The following is a 7,618-nucleotide window of genomic DNA, read 5'->3' on the forward strand; positions in this document are numbered from 1 at the left end:
AGGAGTAACAAGCTCAGCAAATACAGCAGCCATGGAATCACTGAGCCATCACTTTTGATTTCAGCCAGGAAGCATTTATTGACTCTCTCCTATGTGCCCAGTGCTGTTTTAAACTTATTTTATTATTATTAATAATATTATTATTGATTTTATTAATATTATTATTGATTTTATTATTATTATTATCATTATTATTATTATTATTATTATTTTATAAAATAGTAACATTTTATCCCTCACCCCTGCATATGGCTGGTGGAAAACCAACTGAGTTTTTATTGAGTTGTTTTCCAAGGAGTAGAGATGAGTTATAAACTGAACACATCTTCATGGCAAAACAGGTGGAGTGGTTTTACAGCACGCCAGACAGCTATGAAGTGTTTTCAATAGAGGCACCCAGACGCTGAGAGAGAAATCCTCCAGGACCCTACAAAAAGCTGTCCAAACTTCCTTCTCCATGGCACTACTGAAATAGGAAAGAACAAATCTGACTCCATATTAGATCTGTTCCTTTGACTTTAAGAAAGCCAAGTTAATACGCTCCGGTCTTTTCATGGGTTATGATGTCACAGAGGAGATGGACAGGTTAACAAGGGACGACTCTGCAGTGATCACGGAGCCGGGGAGCGGGATGGGCGGCAAGATGTTTGACGCAGCCGCAGCTGTGACCGCGCTTCTAGGCAGGAACCCAAAGTCACCTCGACAAGGTGTCAAACACGTGTGTCCACGTCCTCATCACCTGACATGTATTAAGGAGAAATGGAAACCCATAAAATGCCAATAACCTTGGTGGATACACCGTCCAAATTGCAAAGTCACAGTTTGACAACTTGCCATCTCAGTTCCCTGGGATTCATTCTTGGAGAACCTTAAAAAACACTCTGTCCTCAAGAAGTGCTTTCTACTTGTCCGATCTTTGGCTCAGGGATACAGCACGTTCAAGTGAACTTCAATATCTGCACAGATTTGACCGTCTTTCTCCAGGTTTACTTGTCCATTCTAAAGAGGCCTGAGCTAAGTCCATCCTCCATAAGATCTATTCCCTCCAGTGACTACTCATTGAGCCTGCAATTAAAAGTCAACTAAACAAGGCTGTCTGTCCTCATCTAAAAAGTTCACCCACCCTTCACTGCTTTCTTAATCTCCTCTCCTGGCTAATTGCAACAGACTAACACCTCCCTCTACCAAGCTCCCCGACTATGTCAGTTTGTCTCCCCAAAGAGAAAGTAAGGTCCATAAAATAGGAGACAACTCCATAGTTGTTGCCGACGAAATGAATCACAGAGCTGCTGTGGTGCAAATTGTCTCCCGAGATTCGGGTTCCTTTATTTTTTATACCATCTGCACAAAGGAGTAACTCTTGCCAAGCAGAGAGTAAACATTTTTTAGGTTGACGTATGTGTACTACATCTAAGGCTTCCTTATATTAATTACACTCAGACTCTCCTGTTCCCAGGCCTGTTCCTTTTGAGGAACTAATAAACATTCTTGTCTGCAAGCAATGTTTCCCCTGGGAATGGGCAGAGTCCCTTGGCAGGAATTTCTGTTTGCAGATAAGTCCGGCCAATTCTGTGAAATGTCCCGCGTGCAGGCACATCCACAGCTTCTATGCTAAGTCTCCTTCACATAGTTACCTCTGAATTCCTAGCATACAGTAATGCCAATAAATAGAAATATGATTGTGGCTTCTTTCCTTTAAAACATTTCTGATTATTTAAATGACCCTTGGAAAAGAGGTGTTTGTGGTCCAGTATCTTGATCCACAATACTCTGGAGGCCTTTTTCAGCATGGCTGTTCACTGATCCATTCAAAACACAACTTCTCATTCCAGGAATAGCTGTGCTTTTCTGCCAGGAGTTTGTGGTCACTCTCATGCCAGAACAGCTTTAAACTATATCCTTACTTTGGATTTGTTATTTTTCCCCTCTTCCAAAAATATTGACATTCCTTACTTTCTTGCCTTGAGGATTTTTTTTCCTAGTTCAACCTTTAGTAAACCAGGCTTCTCGGGATGGGCTTGGCCTTACATATGATCAGCCATCCAACTCCCAGTGTGAGAGGAATCGGGCTCACCTCCTGCCCTCCTGTCAGGGCAACTAAATCTCAGTTCAGGAGCCAACAGGCACCCCAGGGCTTCTAAGGCTCATGTATCACCCAGAATCCCTGCTTTCTGGTTTGTCTTGGCTTCTGAGGATTTCCCCTCACTTTCTTGACAATTAGCTGTGCAGCTTGAAAGATGAGGAAGGAAGGTTTTATTTCTTAATCAGCATTTCAAGGAACTTGTGTAATGAAGGCTTTCACGAGATTCTAGAACACTCCATTGCCGAGACAGAAAACACACTAGATATTTTCTAAATTTAGATATCATGTGCATTTTTCTTTGTTTTTGTTTTCTTAACTGCTAACAGACATTTTTTAATTAAAAAAAATAACGCCCCAAATAGGATAGAACATTGAAGGGGCATACAAAATTAAAGGACAAAGACAGAAAAATGATAAATACTGTACAAAATTAATATAATACATACACTATGGATCAGATCAGCAATTCTCAGTAACAGATAATTGAAACATGATCATGAGGTAAAACGTCTCTCCTGTCAGGAGATGGCCAACAGAAAATAGTATTAATACAACAAACTAAAATTCTAAGTCTGGCGAGGTACAGAAGGCTACCAGCTAAATGTGTCTTCTTCTGGAAAAGAGGGAGGCTCACCAGCTCTTTACTGTGGAGCCTGAACCCAAGTGAGGGCGGTAAAGTGAGCTCTGTAAGTACTCAATTAACAAAGTGAGTGATGAATAAAGAGACGTGAGCTTTGATGACAGAGATGATACTACTATTCACTTGTCCTGTAAAGTATGTCTTCACGTTCAGTGATCAAATCTCAGCATCCTCAGGGATTGAGATTATAGGAAAATGCACAGCCCGGGCCCAGACCTCCTCTTTGAGCTCGTGACATTGCACTTAGATGTCTCAAGGGCACCCCAAACTCCACCTGCAAAGAGCTGACTTCATGGTTCTCCTCCAATAGCAGTCCTGCCCAGGGCCCCTGGTCGGGGGACAAGGTCTCCCTCCCTATCCCAGCTAAGGCCCATCACTCACAGATGTGACTGGACCCCTCGTTCAGGGCCCAGATTTCCTCAGTCATGGAGTCCCACCACCCACACCTGTCCTACCAGGTACTCAATGGCACTCACTCAGCACTGACTCTCTGCTGGGGACCACGCTGCACACTGCACACACGTAATCTCACTGGATCTCCAGAGCAGTCTTGGGAAGTAGGTACATCACTGCTTTAATTGATTAGATAAATTGTTTCACTTCCTTGAGTGTGTCATCCAAAATGACTCGGCTACTGAGCCACAAGCCTGGGACTGAAAACCACTTGAAAACTGAACACTGCTACACCTCGCAGCCACCCTACTCTGACTCATCACATCACCTCCTTCCGAGACTTCTAAATGTTTCTAAGCATTCTACAAGACAAAAGTGATCTACGAGAGCACCCCACTCCCCTACTTAAAATCTGTCAATGACGGTCCACTGCCCTTAGGAGAAAGCCCCACCGGCCTGAGCACAGCCCAACGGCCCGGCATCCATGTTCCCTGCACGGCCTCGCCGCCTCACCCACCACGCAGCCCTACACGTGCCGTGTCCAGGACAGGGATGCTGACTCCGTACAACCCGGGGCTCATCTCAATCGAACAATGATCACCCTCTTCAGTGGTCACCCTCTTCATTGCTGACTCTCAGAAAAATATTTTCTCAGGATGAATCAATATCTTTTTCCTTACAACTTCCCGTCATTGATAATGAGCTCCACCCAAAAGAGAGAAGACTTAATTCTCAGTCTCCTAATCTGTAAAGTGAGAATAACAAGGAAATATGTGAGGTTTTAAGAGAAATAATCTTCATGTGAGGCTGAGGGACAATTCCCAACATACAGTAAGCACTCAATATGTGCTTACTTACTATTAATAAGTATATATTGCATTCCAGCAACCTTAAATCAATGTTTTATGGCTTTCTCCAACAGACTGACAAACTGTTGGACGAACCCCTTTGAGCAGATCAGCACAAGTGTACTGGGAGAGGTAAGTGCTGACTCCAGTTACAACTGCAGCCAACCAGCACTACGGGGCGGGGGCAGTTTGCTCAAACTCTTACATGTTGCTTGAGCATTTAGTTGTCGTTATTGAATAAAGACAGGTGTTCTTTAGTCAAAGCTCCTGAAACATAAATCTTCAAAGACTGATGAAAATTAGATTTAAAGAACAACACTCTCACTCGAAATTATTTGAAAATCATAGTCTTAGCTCCTCTGCACATCAAAAGGTCATGTTCTTAATGTATCTGACTAAATACACCAAAAGGATTGTTTAAAAGGAATTAAGATGAAGCCATCCTGAATAATCTCTCAGTATCATCTGCACAAAGCCCCACCCAAGGGTCTCATTTCTCACTTCCAGATAGGTGTTCAGGTAGCTTAACGTGAGTCTTGGTTTCTTATAACATGGGGGTCAGAAGAGTTGTGGATAGATCTTTGTAGCAAATATAAACCTAGAGTATTTGCTGTGTGGGAATCCTAGAAATAAACAAATTGATATATAGTCCCACCCTTAAGAAGCTCAGCCTTTCCATTTACAACAGCATTAAAAATTAAATGAGAGATACATTTAACAAAAATTTACAAGATTTTTACATTGAACATTTTCAAGTATCACCGAAATAAAATTTACAAGATCTACATATATGGAAGACATCTCATGTTCATGGAATGGTAGACAATATTGTTAAAAATGTTAAGACTCCCCAAAGTGATCTACAAATTCTGTGGAATCCCTATCAAAATTCCAGCTGAATTCTTTGCAAAAATTGAAAAACTGATCCCAAAATTCATATGGAAGTGCAAGGGGCCCAGGACAGCCAAAACAATCTTGAAAAAGTAGAGCAAAGATGGAGGACTCACTTTAAAGGGTACTAAAATGCTATAGTACTCAAGTCAGTATGGTACTGGCATAAGTTTGGATTAATAAATGTATGAGACACAATAAAATCCCAGGGGGAAAAAACTTACATTTACAGTCAGTTTTCCACAAGGGTGCCAAAAACACTTCATTGAAAGTATAGTCTATTCAACAAATGGTGCAGTGACACCTGGGTATCTGCAGGGAAAAGAAGGTATCTGCAGGGAAAAGAATGAATCTGGAATCTGGACCCCCATATTTTATATAACAAATAAATTTAATTCAAAATGGATCACAGACAGAAACGTAAAAACTAAATGTATAAACTTTTTAAAAGAAGACACAGTATAAATCTTTGTGGTCCTAGGATAGGCTTTGGTTTCCTAGATACAATACCAAGAGAACAAGTGATAGAAGAAAAAAGCAGATAAACTGGACTTCATCTAAATTAAACCTTTTTCTTACAAAGGACATCATCAAGAAAGTGAAATGACATTGGTAGGGGGTATCTCAAGTGATAGATTGCGTGCTTAGCAAAAAAAAAATAAAATAAAATAAATCAATACATCTAATTACCTCCCCTATAAAAAAATTTTTTTTAATGTTTAAAAATCTAAAGTGAAAGGACAATCTGCAGTATAGGAGAAAAATTTTGCAAAGCATGTATCTAATAAGAGAGTTGTATCCAGGATATATAACAAATGCTTACAACTGAACAATACAAGAAAATAGACCCAATATTTAAATTTGCCAAGGATTTAAATAGATATACAAATGGCCAATAAGCATATGAAAAGATGCTCATCATCACTAGCCAAATCAAAATGAAAATGAGATCGCTTTTTACACCCACCAGGATGGTTATAATCAAAACATGCACAATAATAAGTTTCGTTCAGGAGGCAGAGAAACCTCATATGCAGCCAGTGGAAAGGGACAATGGTGTAGCTTCTTTGGAGAATTATGGTGTTTCCTCAAAAGGTTAGCGTTATATGGTTCAGCAATTCCACTCCTACATATAGATTTATCCCTCAGTATCCTCGGGGGGTTGGTTCAGGAACCCCCCACCCTGGATAACATAATCCAAAGATGTTCGAGTCCCTTTACAGCCATCTGGATCCATGAAGTGGAAACTACAGATAAGGCGGGCCAACTGTACAGCCAACAGAATGAAAACATATTCTCACAAAATCTTGCACATCAATATTCATAGCAGTATCATTCAGAGTAGCCAAAGTTACAAACAATATCCATCCATCAATGAACGGATAAACAAAATTACCAAGAATAGGCCCACAAACTTTTGGTCATTGAATCTTTGACAAAGGAGGTGAGAACATACAATGGAGTAAAGACAGCCTCTTCAGAAAATGGTGTAGGGAAAACTGGACAGCTGCATGTAAATCAATGAAGTTAGACTACTCCCTCACTGCATACACAAAAATAAATTCAAAATGGCTTAAAGACTTAAACATGTAGACAAGACACTATAAACCTCTTAGAAGAAAACATAGGCAAAACATCTGACATACAACTCAGCAATGTTCTCCTAGAGCAGTCTACTCAAGCAATAGAAATACAAGCAAAAATATACAAGTGGGAAATAATTAAACTTACAAGCTTTTTCACAGCAAAGGAAACAGTAAGCAAAACAAAAAGAAAACCTATGGAATGGGAGAATATATTTGCAATAAATGAGACTGACAAGGGCTTAATTCGCAGCATATGTAAACAGATTTACACGTAATAAGAAAGAAAAACAAACAACTCAATCCAAAAATGGGCAGAAGACCTAAAGAAACATTTCTCCAATGAAGACATACAATTGGCCAATAGGCACATGAAAAAGTGCGCAATATCATTATCAGAGAAATGCAAATCAAAACTGCAATCAAGTCTCACCTCTCACCAGTCAGAATAGACACCATTCAGAGGTTCACAAACAATAAATGCTGGAGAGGCTGTGGAGAATAGGGAACCCTCCTACACTGTGGTGGGAATGCAGTTTGGTGGAGCCATTGTGGAAAACAGTATAGAGGTTCCTCAAAAGACAAAAAATTGACCTCCCATATGACTCAGCAATCCCACTCCTAGGCACATATCCAGAAGGAACCCTAATTCAAAAAGACACCTACACCCCAATTTTCACAGCAGCACTATTTACAATAGCAAGACAGGGAAACAACCTAAATGTCCACTGACAGATGAATGGATAAAGAGGTTTTAGTATAATTGTAAAATAGACTACTATTCAGCCATAAAAATATAATAAAATAATGCCATTTGCAGCAACATGAATGGACCTGGAGAATGTCATTCTAAGTGAAGTAAGCCAGAAAGAGAAAGAAAAATATCATATGAGATCGCTCACATGTGGAATCTAAAAAAAACCAAAAACCAAAAAACAAAAAAGAAAGAAACAAAAAGATAAAGTTATATACAGAACAGAAACAGACACAGAGACATACAAACCAAACGATGGTTACCAGAGGGGAGAGGGTGTGGGAAGGAATAATTTGGGATTTCAAGATTTGCAGATACTGACTATGTATAGAATAAACAGCAAGTTTATACTGTATAGCACAGGAAAATATATTTAATATCTTATAGTAACTTATGTTTAAAAAGAATATGAAAATGAATACAGGT

This window comes from Camelus dromedarius, unplaced genomic scaffold, assembly GCF_036321535.1.
Source record: "Camelus dromedarius isolate mCamDro1 unplaced genomic scaffold, mCamDro1.pat HAP1_SCAFFOLD_195, whole genome shotgun sequence".
NCBI classification, from domain to species: domain Eukaryota; kingdom Metazoa; phylum Chordata; class Mammalia; order Artiodactyla; family Camelidae; genus Camelus; species Camelus dromedarius.